This window comes from Acipenser ruthenus, chromosome 20, assembly GCF_902713425.1.
Source record: "Acipenser ruthenus chromosome 20, fAciRut3.2 maternal haplotype, whole genome shotgun sequence".
Taxonomy (NCBI): Eukaryota; Metazoa; Chordata; class Actinopteri; order Acipenseriformes; family Acipenseridae; genus Acipenser; species Acipenser ruthenus.
In genome coordinates this window covers 10,803,918-10,820,477 of record NC_081208.1, presented here as the reverse complement: position 1 = coordinate 10,820,477, position 16,560 = coordinate 10,803,918, and positions in this window count along the sequence as shown.

The window sequence follows — 16,560 nt, the reverse complement described above, 5'->3', positions numbered from 1 at the left end:
GTCTGAAATGGCAGCACACATGGTGATGTTGCCACCACGCCATCGTCTGAAATGGCAGCACACATGGTGATGTTGCTCCACGCCATCGTCTCAAATGGCAGCACACATGGTGATGTTGCTCCCACGCCATCGTCTCAAATGGCAGCACACATGGTGATGTTGCTCCCACGCCATCGTCTCAAATGGTAGCACACATGGTGATGTTGCCACCATGCCATCGTCTCAAATGGCAGCACACATGGTGATGTTGCTCCACTCCATCGTCTCAAATGGCAGCACACATGGTGATGTTGCTCCCACGCCATCGTCTCAAATGGCAGCACACATGGTGATGTTGCTCCCACGCCATCGTCTCAAATGGCAACACACATGGTGATGTTGCTCCACTCCATCGTCTCAAATGGCAGCACACATGGTAATGTTGCTCCACGCCATCGTCTCAAATGGCAGCACACATGGTGATGTTGCTCCCACGCCATCGTCTCAAATGGCAACACACATGGTAATGTTGCTCCACGCCATCGTTTGAAATGGCAGCACACATGATGATGTTGCTCCACGCCATTGTCTGAAATGGCAGCACACATGGTGATGTTGCTCCACGCTGCCCTGGGACTTGAGTTGTCGCACGCTTGATGATGATATTTCTGCATGTCTTCGTGTTTTGGCCAAGTTGAAGCCAGCCTCATCAACAAAAATGTATTTGTGCTGAATGAAGTTTGCATCCAGCTCCATTACCTTCTGAAAATAGAGATGCACAGTTGGGTTTATCAACTCACAGTACTACCACAGTATTACAGTATCTGTACCAAACTCACATGCTAACAGTATCATAAGAACATTATTGTCCCTGTGTATGCACTTCTATTGCAGTATACTGAGGCATGAATATAGTGTTCTTACCTGAACGTACTCTGCTCGCTGTTGCGTCACCCTGGGATTATTTCTTTCAAAAGGCACCAAGTCAATTTGTTTCATAGTTACTTGGTGTCTTTGTAGAATTGGAGCCATTGCAGGGAGACTGATGGTGTTGCCTTCGAAAACATTGTTGTCTTCAACAATGCGTCGCTGGATTTCGGTGAGGTGAATATCATTTTTTGCACTGACCATCTCAACTACAGCCATCTCCAGCTGATCAGGGAGTAATCGACTGCAGCCACCACTGCATGCCTTTTTCTCAATTCTGGAAACAAAGCACAATATGCATGCTGTGGTTACTCTTTACTGCTGTCAGTAAATGTACTGTCAAACTGGGTACACTATGCATGTTCTATACACTTACCGGTTCTCTGTATGGAGCATCCAGATGATAGAGGCTACTGTTGACCTTTTCATATTAGATTGGACAATCAGCCCAGCTGCTCTCATTGACAAGCCTCTGTTGATGACATGGTGAACAACTGTTGCTCTGATTTCATTCGACACGGTAGCTCTTTTTGGTCGTCTTCCCTGGCATTGTCCCTGTCCTCGCCCACACCCTCGCCCTCGCTCTCGCTCTCGCCCGCACCCTCGCCTAGCATCTTGTTCTGCAGCCTGCTCCATGTTGTCACAAACTGCATGCAGTCTACACGGCCTTTTATATGGTGTTGGGATGATTGCCAATTAATTCTACTTGCATTTTCACGATGTGAATGCGATTATCAATAATGAGACATCGTTCTTGGTAATAGCAATTAGAGTGAAGCATTTCGAAAAACATTTGAAATATGTATTTCTGACTGAGCAAGAAATGTAGATAATTGTGAAAGTCATGTTAGATTTGTATGTAATCAAATTCAAAAGTGTTTGGGGTTCCGAAACAATTTGATTTCTGCAACTTAGTTTGGAGTTTTGTGTTAAAAGTTTTGACAATTGCGCCAATGGTTTCATAAACGTGAATTTAGCAACTGAAAAAAACTGTAAATACAGCTATACCCTATAAAATGAACAGATTTTGCTTCATAAAGTCGAATAAAACCTGCTCAATAATGTTACATTAACAAATCGAATTGCATACCGCTTTGTAGTCATGTTATATCATGTTGTAGTTTCTTTGTTCACATTATGTTAAATAAAATATCTAAATTATATACATACATACATATATATATATATATATATATATATATATATATATATACACAGGGCCGGATTTAGGTATCATGGGCCCCAGGACAAGAAACCAGAACAGACCCCCCCCCCCCCTTTTCTTTTGTTTTCTCTCAGGCATACTTGTCACACCAATTCTGGCAATGACTTCTGTACTCTGTCCAGTATATGAGAAGAGAATCATCCACACATTTATTTATTATTTATGTATTTATTTGACAGAGACAACATACCATTTTTTTACATTTATGACATGTTGTAGCAGGGCGATTGCCCTGCACGTGTGTATTTAATGTGGATATAATTTGTATGGGGAAATGGGTTTATTGTGTGTTGTTTTGGAGTTGATTTGTTTAATTGAATTATTGTTTTACAGACGGGCGCTCGATTGAGACTTGCTGCCTGCTATGCTTGGTTGAGAGGAAGGGCAGCAGGTGATTGGCTGTACTGGACCTCAATCAGCAGGTGGGCGGGTCTTGATCGAGTGACGGCAGTTCAAAAGCATCCGCGGGAGATGGTTCGGGGCAACTGTAACGCCATGCCAGAGGGGAGCGGCGTATACTCAGGAGGACAGGGTCCGCTCTGCAGGAACGACCGCTACGCAACCCTGAGACTGCAAGCGGTGCTTGTGAAGGCAATGCCCAGCCAAGGCCCTATGAAGCAGCATGAGTCGTTGTATGAATACCAGCTCATCAGTAGGTTAGTTAGGGGATAGTGATCCCATGTGATGTATAGCGAGGGTTACGTAGTGTAGCCGGTTCCTGGAGCGGGTTCCTTTAAGGCTAGCGCTCGCCCTCTGGGGCACCTTTTATTTGTAGTTTTTGTACTGTGTTTTATTTTGCCTTTTGTACAGCTTGCTGTATGTGTCCTCTGTGCGTTACCATGGCTGGTAACGTCACATGACCACCTTTAATTTCATTTCTGTTTGTATTAATAAATCCTGCGCGTCTGTGCCAGCGTTTCAACTCCACCCGCCAGTGTCTCTCTGTACTTGGTAAACAGCGGCTATCCACGCACGTGACGTAACACCCTGTCACACATGTCATAAGATGTATTGCACCCATATTTAGCTATGAGCTCATTTTCTTTGGCAGTCCCTGGGCAGGTGTATAGAAGGGAAAAAAATAAATAAACAAACACAAAAATCAAAAAAGAAAATACAAATAAAGTAACATTTACAGAAGGGAGCAATTTGCAATTGACAGTTTAAATAACTTGAAGTTATCTCCTCAAACATAATGCAATTATTATCCAAACAAATACATACTTATAATAACGAAAAGAAAACAACTAAAATTCATAGAACCAAAATAATAATAATTAACCTCCCACCCCTGATTTTGATAATTGCAAAATCTACTAATATACCACAGCTAATAAAACCACACTAAAGTGCCACTCCAATAAAATAGTAGATTTACAATTCGTGATCACAGATTTGTTTTTGTTTTAACCATACTTTTAGTACAATCTTTAAATTCATGAGTACATTCCAATCATCCGGATTCCTTACTATAAGTTAAAGCGAAAGGCAGATTAGAGATATATTGATTGTTAATTGGTGGTGTTGGTTAGACTGGGTCCGACTCCTTCTTTATTACTTTTCAATTCTTCGGGCCCGTCATTAGGACCAGTAGCTCCGCCAAAACCCTTGTCGACTGGGTGATCAGGTTCATTTGTTGTCGTTACTTCATCTTAAAGGGATTTTAAACCGAAATGTGATAGTCTCTGGATTTTTTCTAGCAGGCACCTTTCACTATCTTGCTTTTCCTTTTGTTTTGTTTTTTGTTTTTTTTTCGCTGCACAGTTGTTTTCTGTTCGTCTCTCTCGCACACACGCTTTCTCTCTCGCCATCTTACTGCGTGTGCGTGGCCAGTAAGAGATGCCAGTTTTTAGCTAGCATGATAACGGGGCAAGTGAATTGAATTTCAAACTGTAAAATAGCGATTTTTATTTATTCATTTATTTATTTTAACCTGGGCTGTCGGACCCCTCGCAGCCCAGGGCCCTGGACAAATGTCCCGGTTGCCCCCCCCTTAAATAAATAAATACATATATATATATATATATATATATATATATATATATATATATATATATATATATATATATATATATATTGTGACAAAGATCGAATGAGTCTTAGTGTTAGATCTCCCTCTCGACCTGTGAGAGCACGGTATACGAGGAACAGAGTACCCTTAATGAAATGGCACGACAATTTATTCCGTAGGGTAGATGGAAGTCGGTCAGTTCGGAAGGGGGCGGAGCCATGGCACCCGAGCTCAGTGACCCAGACGGTAAGCGGCGTGGCATCCGAGGACTGGAGGAGCGGATGCGCTCGTTAACCTCGGGGTCATGGGCGAGGGTATAAATAGGGGGCATGGCTTGAGTGATCTGTTCCTTTGCATATGGTTAAGTTAAATAACCGAGAAGGAGCCCGTACCGTGAATAAGCCGTGAGTGTTCTGTGTCTGTGTATTAACACTGTGTGTCTTGTGTGTTATTTGTCACAGAAGATTACTGAGCACGATCCGGAGCTGCAGCCGCAGGCCAGCGAAAAACCCGGACTTCACCACTCACCTTTCACTGCCAACTGTCTTTGTGTTTGCACCTTTTAGCACTTGAATCACGCACTGTCTTTTGTGTTCGTGTTTAGTGTGGGTGTCGGAACGGGACTTTGGGGTTGCGGGTCAAACCCGCGGGATTATAAATTAGAAGTGATACACGCCGCTGTATCACTTCCAGCACTATTATTATTTACAGGTTTTGCCTTGAGGCTCTGGACATTTACAAAAATAAATAAACACCCTTGCACCTGTACTAACATCTGTCTGTGTAATTATTCTGCACTGCACTCACCTGCACGTCATTACCACTTTGCCACAATATATATATATATATATATATATTTTTTTTAATTATGTCTCAATCCTAAAATTCTAGGTAATGCAAAACTTTTGGTCACAGCTATACAATAGCAAAAAGTGTGTGCATCTATTGCAAGCCAAATTATTATTTAGAGATATCTCTAAATCATTTCTAGATATCTTTAAATGGAGCTTTAAATGATCTAAAATGCATTTTCAGATATCTTTAAATAATTTTCAGATATCTGAAATTCAATTTAATATATCTCGAAATTACTTCCTGTCTATTTAAAGATATCTCAAATTAATTTTAAGATGTCTCTAAATAATTGTTCATTTTGAGATATCAAAATGCAAAACATTATTTAAATATACAGTGCCTTGCGAAAGTATTCGGCCCCCTTGAACTTTGCGACCTTTTGCCACATTTCAGGCTTCAAACATAAAGATATGAAACTGTAATTTTTTGTGAAGAATCAACAACAAGTGGGACACAATCATGAATTGGAACGAAATTTATTGGATATTTCAAACTTTTTTAACAAATAAAAAACTGAAAAATTGGGCGTGCAAAATTATTCAGCCCCCTTAAGTTAATACTTTGTAGCACCACCTTTTGCTGCGATTACAGCTGTAAGTCGCTTGGGATATGTCTCTATCAGTTTTGCACATCGAGAGACTGAAATTTTTGCCCATTCCTCCATGCAAAACAGCTCGAGCTCAGTGAGGTTGGATGGAGAGCATTTGTGAACAGCAGTTTTCAGTTCTTTCCACAGATTCTCGATTGGATTCAGGTCTGGACTTTGACTTGGCCATTCTAACACCTGGATATGTTTATTTGTGAACCATTCCATTGTAGATTTTGCTTTATGTTTTGGATCATTGTCTTGTTGGAAGACAAATCTCCGTCCCAGTCTCAGGTCTTTTGCAGACTCCATCAGGTGCTGCCACCACCATGTTTGACAGTGGGGATGGTGTGTTCAGGGTGATGAGCTGTGTTGCTTTTACGCCAAACATAACGTTTTGCATTGTTGCCAAAAAGTTCGATTTTGGTTTCATCTGACCAGAGCACCTTCTTCCACATGTTTGGTGTGTCTCCCAGGTGGCTTGTGGCAAACTGTAAACAACACTTTTTATGGATATCTTTAAGAAATGGCTTTCTTCTTGCCACTCTTCCATAAAGGCCAGATTTGTGCAGTATACGACTGATTGTTGTCCTATGGACAGAGTGTCCCACCTCAGCTGTAGATCTCTGCAGTTCATCCAGAGTGATCATGGGCCTCTTGGCTGCATCTCTGATCAGTCTTCTCCTTGTATGAGCTGAAAGTTTAGAGGGACGGCCAGGTCTTGGTAGATTTGCAGTGGTCTGATACTCCTTCCATTTCAATATTATCGCTTGCACAGTGCTCCTTGGGATGTTTAAAGCTTGGGAAATCTTTTTGTATCCAAATCCGACTTTAAACTTCTCCACAACAGTATCTCGGACCTGCCTGGTGTGTTCCTTGTTCTTCATGATGCTCTCTGCGCTTTAAACGGACCTCTGAGACTATCACAGTGCAGGTGCATTTATACGGAGACTTGATTACACACAGGTGGATTCTATTTATCATCATTAGTCATTTAGGTCAACATTGGATCATTCAGAGATCCTCACTGAACTTCTGGAGAGAGTTTGCTGCACTGAAAGTAAAGGGGCTGAATAATTTTGCACGCCCAATTTTTCAGTTTTTTATTTGTTAAAAAAGTTTGAAATATCCAATAAATTTCGTTCCACTTCATGATTGTGTCCCACTTGTTGTTGATTCTTCACAAAAAATTACAGTTTCATATCTTTATGTTTGAAGCCTGAAATGTGGCAAAAGGTCGCAAAGTTCAAGGGGGCCCGAATACTTTCGCAAGGCACTGTATGTGTACTTTTAGATATCTCAAAATGAAATGAAAATATCTTCACAATATTTTAGTGACAGATATAGCAAATTCATTTGAAAATATCTGCAAATGATTTAGAGATATCTCTAAATGATTTACATATATCTCTAAAAGATTTACAGATATCTCTAAAAGATTTACAGATATCTCTAAATGATTTACAGGAGCCTGGAGGCTCCTGTCAAGAGCCTCCAGGCTCCAAACAGCCAGGAGAAAAGTGTTAGCTGCTAACAAATGACTTTATGAGTTGTCATGCACTTCCATTCACTATGCAGGTCTGGAATGCGCAGTTTCAGAATAAACACATGATATTTAAAACACTGCTTTTCATTTTAAATTGTGGCATCTATTACTACTCTAAAATAAAGTCCTCAGTTTGCAGGCCTTGCCCAATCTGTTACACTTGCACTTCCTAGGTCATTTCACCTCAGCAGTGTCTTTGGGGTCAAGCATCGCACAAGGGAAGCAGCTAGTTACCATAGTTACTGACAGGACAGAAGACCCTGCAGAGGTGGAGAAAATGTCAAACTCCGGGTGAAATGACTGTGAAAGTGAAAGCAGGGCCAGCAGACCAACATTTCTTCTCTTTCATGTTTTAAAATGGAAGCTCATGTTTGCTAAAACAAGGATTTCTTTCAAAACTACCCAATTTGAGACCTATTTAGTGAATAGATGTGCATGTCCTGGAAATGTATGGAATTATATTGTTAGCTGCAGTCATTTGACAAACAGCAGTTTTGTTAATTTTACATTCATCTTCATTTATTCTTGTCATTGCTGTGAAAATAGTTGCTGTGAAAATAATATGTGTCTAAAGGGTACACAGATTCCATGGCATTCCCTGCATTCAGCACTAACTGATGTACTGTATTTACTCTTACACTAAGAGGCTTGGTATAGAACTGTTCAATCATGATAGCTATGGGTAGTTACTCCAGAGCTAGGGAAATAAGAGAGGTGATTGCACACAGACTCCCTCCGGACTGGGGTTATTGCAAACATAACATAAACCATCACTCTTAAAGACAGGCTTTGCTGTAAGGATCGTCCTGCAGGGTCTGTCAGCACTGCCAAGGCACTGATTCAATTTGTATGAAGCTTTTGTTAACCCTCACTGTACAGCACAGGGACAGCCCTGTTAGTAATGAGTCTGTTCTAGAGGCTGCACTGTTACAGAACCTCCGGCAGTGTTTAAAAGACATGCATGACGTTACCTTTGCTGTATCCTACTATGTGTCCATATCGCAGCTATGCATTTTTTAACATAATCCTGATCGTTTGGATATTTTTATTCACACATCTTGGACCATATATCAGCTGGGGGAATACATTCCTGAACTTTGACTTGTTTGCCAGGAGAAAGAGAATTCCCCCCGTTAACATTGTACTGTATCCAGTTCATGCTCCCTCCTGCAGCAATGCTGGTGCTGTGATTGAACTGAGTGCTGTATCGTGGGGACAGAAAACCAGCATTGCTGCAGTGTGATCTGGATACACTGTGATGTTTATAAAATTAATTATTTTTCTCCAGGCAAACTAGTTAAAGTTCAGAAATATATTCCCCATGCAATTTGTGAAATGTATCTCCCATGAATAAAAATACCAAAACTATCAGGATTATGTTTATTATTTTATTATTATTATTATTTATTTATTAGCAGACGCCCTTATCCAGGGCGACTTACAATGGTAAGCAAATACATTTCAAGTATCACAGTACAAGTAATAATACAATTAAGAGCAAGATAAATACAATGACTTTGGTTCAAGCAAGTACAAGTGTGACAAAAAACAATTCAATACTACAGCAGATAACAGTGACAGTGATAGTTACATCAAGATATGATTAACTACAAAATACTACAGATTAAACACTTGGCAGATTACAGTACTCTGAAGTACAGGATTAAATGCAGTAAAATAGGGGGCAGATAAGAGCAAGTAAAGCGCATTTAAGGAAGGGTGATAAGTGTCCCAGGGGAAAAACAGAGGAGTTCTACAGGTGCTGTCTGAAGAGGTGAGTCTTAAGGAGGCGCCGGAATGTGGTCAGGGACTGGGCGGTCCTGACATCTGTGGGAAGGTCATTCCACCACTGCGGAGCGAGGGTGGAGAAGGAGCGGGCTCTGGAGGCAGGGGAGCGTAGAGGAGGTAGAGCCAGTCTTCTAGTGCAGGCGGAGCGGAGAGGTCGAGTGGGGGTGTAGGGAGAGATGAGGGTCTGGAGGTAGCTGGGTGCAGTCTGGTCAAGGCATCTGTAGGCTAGTACAAGAGTCTTGAACTGGATGCGAGCGGTGATTGGGAGCCAGTGGAGTGAGTGGAGTAGTGGAGTTGCATGGGAGAAGCGAGGCAGAGAGAACACCAGGTGGGCAGCGGAGTTCTGGATGAGCTGGAGCGGACGGGTGGCGGACGCAGGGAGGCCAGCCAGGAGGGAGTTGCAGTAGTCTAGGTGGGAGAGTACCAAGGCCTGGACCAGGAGCTGGGTGGCGTAGTTGGTGAGGAAGGGTCGGATTCTTCGGATGTTGCTCAGGAAGAATCGGCAAGTGCGTGCCAGAGTGGAGATGTGCTGGGAATAAGAGAGGCAGGGGTCCAGGGTGACTCCGAGGTTCTTAGCGGAGGAAGAGGGAGAGAGTGTGGTAGATTCCAGAGGAACAGAGATAGAGAGATCAGAGGAGGGGGAGGAGGAGGAAGGAAAGAAAAGGAGGTCAGATTTAGAGAGGTTGAGTTTGAGGTGATGCGAGTGCATCCAGGAGGAAATAGCAGACAGACAGGTAGAGATACGGGAGGGGATTGTGGAGTCAGAGGTGGGGAAGGAGAGGAAAATCTGAGCATTATCAGCATAGAAATGGTATGAGAAACCATAGGATGCGATGAGAGGGGCCCGGGGAGCGGGTTAGAGAGAGAACAGGGGAGGACCCAAGATCCTTGGGGGACTCCTGTTGAGAGGTTGAGCCATGCCAGGTTACCTGGTAGGTGCTGTCGGAGAGGTAGGAGGAGAACCAGGCCAGAGCAGTGCCAGAGATCCCCAGGTCAGCGAGAGATGATAGTAGAATAGAGTGAACAGTGTCAAAGGCATTTAAAAACATATCACTGCGATACGAACAACAGGATACAGCAAACAGTTTACCACAGTCATGTCTTTGTTTTCCATAGCTTTTCCCACGGTTATCATGTTTTGTATACTCTGCTTTTCCCACGGTTATCATGTTTTGTATACTCTGCTTTTCCCATGGTTTATCATGTTTTGTATACTCTGCTTTTCCCATGGTTTATCATGTTTTGTATACTCTGCTTTTCCCATAGTTTATCATGTTTTGTATACTCTGCTTTTCCCATGGTTTATCATGTTTTGTATACTCTGCTTTTCCCATGGTTTATCATGTTTTGTATACTCTGCTTTTCCCATAGTTTATCATGTTTTGTATACTCTGCTTTTCCCATAGTTTATCATGTTTTGTATACTCTGCTTTTCCCATGGTTTATCATGTTTTGTATACTCTGCTTTTCCCATAGTTTATCATGTTTTGTATACTCTGCTTTTCCCATGGTTTATCATGTTTTGTATACACTTTTTTATTTGCTTTACCACACCTCTGTGGACAATGCTTACCTATGCTTTACTATGCTTTCACTCTGCTTGATGACACTTTTCTATGCTTTTACTATGGGATACTTATAATGGGCAGCAGAGTGTTATGTGACACTTTAAGCTGAATCTGTGAACACCGAGCAAGGGTGTGAACTGTGCTGCTGGGATGAGTTAGCCCGTTTAGAAAAGTAATCCAATTCAATCTTGAAACAGGAGACACAGACAGCAGCAAGGGTAGGGAATTACCAAGTGTGCTGAATCATTGAGGTGCTTTGACAAACTTCTAAGATCAATGAGATGCAACAGTAGGAACCAGACAAACCAATGGGCTGAGTAGCTTCCTCTTGTTCATAAACTTTACATAAGAACTCTTTACTAGCAGTGCAAGTTTCAGTTTCTTACCATGCTAGTTTACGTATTAACATAAACCACATCATACACAATGTTTAATATGTTCACATGGTTCTGGCTGCAGTATCCTATTGATATTTCCATGTTCACATTGTTCTATCTCCAGTATCCTATATATATTTGTACTACTTCGATTTGGATAACACAGCTGTTCTTGTTTGCTGGTGTATCAGGAAAAGCCTTAGTGGAGTGCATTAGGGGAGCCCTTAGTGGAGTGCATTAGGGGAGCCCTTAGTGGAGTGCATTAGGGGAGCCCTTAGTGGAGTGCATTAGGGGGGCCCTCAGTGCAGTTCATTAGGGGGAGCCCTTAGTGGAGTGCATTAGGGTGAGGCCTTAGTGGAGTGCATTAGGGGAGCCCTTAGTGGACTGCATTATGGAGGCCCTTAGTGGAGTGCATTAGGGGGTCCCTTAGTGGAGTGCATTAGGGGAGCCCTTAGTGGAGTGCATTAGGGGAGTCCTTAGTGGAGTGCATTAGGGGGGCCCTTAGTGGTGTGCATTAGGGGGAGGCCTTAGTGGAGAGTATTAGGGGAGCCCTTAGTGGACTGCATTAGGGAGGCCCTTAGTGGAGTGCATTAGGGGGGCCCTTAGTGGAGTGCATTAGGAGAGCCCTTAGTGGAGTGCATTAGGGAGGCCCTTAGTGGAGTGCATTAGGGGGGCCCTTAGTGGAGTGCATTAGGAGAGCCCTTAGTGGAGTGCATTAGGAGAGCCCTTAGTGGAGTGCATTAGGGGGAGGCCTTAGTGGAGTGCATTAGGGGAGCCCTTAGTGGAGTGCATTAGGAGATCCCTTAGTGGAGTGCTTTATGGGAGCCCTTAGTGGAGTGCATTAGGAGGGCCCTTAGTGGAGTGCATTAGTAGGGCCCTTAGTGGAGTGCATTAAGGGGGCCCTTAGTGGAGTGCATTAGGGGGGCCCTTAGTGGAGTGCACTAGGGGGGCTCTTAGTGGCGTGCATTAGGGGAGCCCTTAGTGGAGTGCATTGGGGGGAGCCCTTAGTGGAGTGCATTACAGGAGCCCTTAGTGGAGTGCATTAGGGGAGCCGTTAGTAGAGTGCATTAGGGGAGCCCGTGCAGTGAAGTCCATTAGGGAAGCCCTTGTGTCAGACATAGGTTTCACTGGTACTTTCTCTTTCAATGTGGGTCTGGCAAAGTTCATACAAACACTTCACATGTTTCCATATTTGTGCAGAACCGCTGATACAGTTGTCATGAAACTTGGTATTAACATTATTTAGCCTGTCAGTTACTGAGTGCATCAGATCCGTCCATCTGTATATTATATTTATAAATAGTTTACAGTGCAAAATGATTAAAAATAACCAATCAAAATATATACACACCCAGAGCAGATCACAGCACCCACCCCCCACACAGTGTGGAACACACCCAGAGCAGATCACAGCTCTCACCCCCCACGCAGTGTGGAACACACCTAGAGCAGATCACAGCACCCACCCCCCACACAGTGTGGAACACACCCAGAGCAGATCACAGCACCCACCCCACACACAGTGTGGAACACACCCAGAGCAGATCACAGCTCTCACCCCCCACACAGTGTGGAACACACACAGAGCAGATCACAGCTCTCACCCCCCACACAGTGTGGAACACACCCAGAGCAGATCACAGCTCTCACCCCCCACACAGTGTGGAACACACACAGAGCAGATCACAACACCCACCCCCCACACAGTGTGGAACACACCCAGAGCAGATCACAGCTCTCACCCCCCACACAGTGTGGAACACACCCAGAGCAGATCACAGTGCCCACCCCCCACACAGTGTGGAACACACCCAGAGAAGATCACAGCACCCACCCCCCACACAGTGTGGAACACACTCAGAGAAGATCACAGCACCCACCCCCCACACAGTGTGGAACACACCCAGAGCAGATCACAGCTCTCACCCCCCACGCAGTGTGGAACACACCCAGAGCAGATCACAGTGCCCACCCCCCACACAGTGTGGAACACACCCAGAGCAGATCACAGCACCCACCCCCCACACAGTGTGGAACACACTCAGAGCAGATCACAGCTCTCACCCCCCACACAGTGTGGAACACACACAGAGCAGATCACAACACCCACCCCCCACACAGTGTGGAACACACCCAGAGCAGATCACAGCTCTCACCCCCCACACAGTGTGGAACACACCCAGAGCAGATCACAGTGCCCACCCCCCACACAGTGTGGAACACACCCAGAGAAGATCACAGCACCCACCCCCCACGCAGTGTGGAACACACCCAGAGCAGATCACAGTGCCCACCCCCCACACAGTGTGGAACACACCCAGAGCAGATCACAGTGCCCACCCCCCACACAGTGTGGAACACACCCAGAGCAGATCACAGCTCTCACCCCCCACACAGTGTGGAACACACCCAGAGCAGATCACAGTGCCCACCCCCCACACAGTGTGGAACACACACAGAGCAGATCACAACACCCACCCCCCACACAGTGTGGAACACACCCAGAGCAGATCACAGCTCTCACCCCCCACACAGTGTGGAACACACCCAGCTGATGGGTCAGTTTAACTCTAGCTTTACTCTGAGTGACACCAGCACTCAGAGTAAACCAGCAGCAACATCACCGGTCACAGTGCCATTGACTTCATTTTTCCTGCTCTTACTGATAGCCAGTTTTACCTGACCTAAGGTAAAATGATCTACTGGACTTGGCATTTTTTTATTTTTCAAATACTTTATTCCAAAAATAAAAACAATTTCACAAAAGGAGGAACCCAGACCCTTCAGTTAAAATACAAAACAGAGGCTGTAGTCTGGAGTACAAACAGAAGCAAGGAAACACAGTGTCTCTCTGGAAGCAATAAACACACTTGTCCTGCAGTCCAGGCTGAATGACTGAAAAGTGACAGGTAGATAGCTAGCTATGTCATATACTTAATTCTATGACATATTCTATGACATATTAATTCTAATATGTTGCTGGATTTAAGTTAATTACACCATAAAACATGTATATGCTTTTTTTGTTTTGAAGTACTGTCTATTCATTATACGATACTGGAGTTTGAGAAACAAATGCTGAAGTCCAACCCTTATTTGCAATGTATGCAAACACATTTTTTTGACATTCAAACTATGTGCCAGTGAAACAAAATATGCAAATTAGGTGCAATAATGGTTGAATAAACCCTGTGATTGAACCAGAACAATCAGTTTTGATGCTATAAAGACAACACAAAGACTGCAGAAACAGGAATCCAGAATGAGGTGCTGGAATAGATGCTAATCAATGAAAAAAAAATGACAAAACCAAGACAGGCAGCTCACCTTTAAAATCACATGCAAACAAAATCTCTGACTGAGTTTGTTGCCATAGAAACAGTTTCCCTCTGCTATTGCAGGAGCAAGCTGTGAGGGCCTTTCATTATGATACAACACTGGGAACAGACTACAGCACTGCGCTATGAGCATATTCAACACAGCCAGGAACACTACAGCACTGCACTATGAGCATATTCAACACAGCCAGGAACACTACATTACTGCACTATGATCATATTCAACGCAGCCAGGAACACTACATTACTGCACTATGAACATATTCAACACAGCCAGGAACTCTGGAGCACGGCACTATGAGCATATTCAACACAGCCAGGAACACTATATTACTGCACTATGATCATATTCAACGCAGCCAGGAACACTACAGAACTGCACTATGAGCATATTCAACACAGCCAGGAACACTACAGAACTGCACTATGATCATATTCAACGCAGCCAGGAACACTACAGAACTGCACTATGAGCATATTCAACACAGCCAGGGACACTACAGCACTGCACTATGAGCATATTCAACACAGCCAGGAACACTGGAGCATATTCAACAGACACTGGAGAATCATTTTAAAAAGACTTTATACTATGTCAGAACTTTCAAAAAGACTTCATAAATAGAATGTAAGAACTTTTACAAAAAAATCTTACAAAACAAAAGAGCATCGAAGATGGGTTAAAAGAGATGAATCACTGTCTAAGATGCAGTCTGACACTCTGGCCTTTGCAAATTAATAGCTAGATGCCAAATGTTATACTGCTGGAAGCAAGCTGCCCCTTTCTCTGTATGTCCACTGGATTAGGGATCGCATGCAGACGCTCCAGCTGGAGAAAATTAAATTCGCAATCCACAGAGCCAGTGACAAATTTGACTGCCTGGCAGCCTTTCCGATCCCACTTTAAGGAGCTCAGATTTCCCTCTCTCCCCTGACCTCTCCACACTGCCTTCTGGGTGCTGAGCACGACACGCCTAGCTCTGTCCCTGGCTCTTCTCTCTTTTCTCTTTCTCTCTCTCTCTTTTCTCTCTACCTTTTTCCTTTTAATTTAGTTATGATTTATACATTTTTTTTTTATTATTTTATTTATTTATTTCTGCTGCATAGATACATGTTTTGTATTTGATTTTGTATATGTGTGAAAACCTTAAAATGAATAAACAGAATTGTAAAAAAAAAAAAAATGAATCAATTAGCCTAGAACAAATAAGAATAGGGGACTGACAGAAATACAATGATTCTTGGTTGTAAATCTCCCTCCCGACCTGTGAGGGCGCTAAGCAGCGAGAACAGAGTTCCTTGGACGGGCTGGCCTGACAGTTCTTTCCCAGGGTTCAATGGAAGTCAGACAGCTAGAAAGGGGGCAGGCCTCCAGTGCAATAATGCATTGACCCGGAAGTGAAACGACATGGCAGCTGCAGATTGGAGAGGCGGTTGCACTTGTTTACCAAGGGGACATGTGTGACAGCATAAAAGGGGATGGAGAATCGCAATCTGTTCCTTCGCTTTGGTTACGAGAAATAACTTGGAAGGACCTGTGCAGTATTGTGATAACATATCATGAGTGTTTGTTTTGTCTTGTCTATGGTATAGTTGCTTGTTGTATATTAATAGACGGCTAACAGGTTCCGGAGCTGTCGGCAAGGGCCAGCACAAAACCCGGAATAGCACTGCACTATTGTCACACAATAAACTGTATCACCCACCACGAGCACTACAGCACGCACCCAGAACTGGTGACCGTGTTTGTACATTGTGGGAGGGATACTTCTGTTTATTATTTGGGACTGCAAACCCGTTATTATTTACCCCGTGCTCTACACATTGCTGTGTAGTGCCGGGGATCATTATTTGGTCACCAGACCTGGATTATATAAATAAAAGTACTTTTCTAACTGGATTACAAATGTCTGTCTGTACATTGCGCACTGCATCACTCCTGCACCTGTACACAATCAAACACTTTGCCACAGGGACTTAATTGAAGTTGTTAAAATCTTAAAAGGAGTTGACATAGTTAACCTGAACCAATACTTTAAGTGCAGTGCAGCACAGAAACCAGGACACAGTTGGACAGACATAGTGAAGGAGAGGGATGGAATGGGTTGCCTAGTCACGTTATTGAAGGAGACTCTTCTTCACACAGAGAATGGTGAGGGGATGGAATGGGCTACCTAGTCATGTTATTGAAGGAGACTCTTCTTCACACAAAGAGTGGTGAGGGGGATGGAATGGGTTACCTATGTTGTTGATGCTGAGTCACCTGAATCCTTTTAGACCCAACTTGACAAAGTTCTGAGACCAATCAGCTGACAGGAACTTGACAAGCATAGATGAGCTAAAATCCTCCTCTTGTTCAT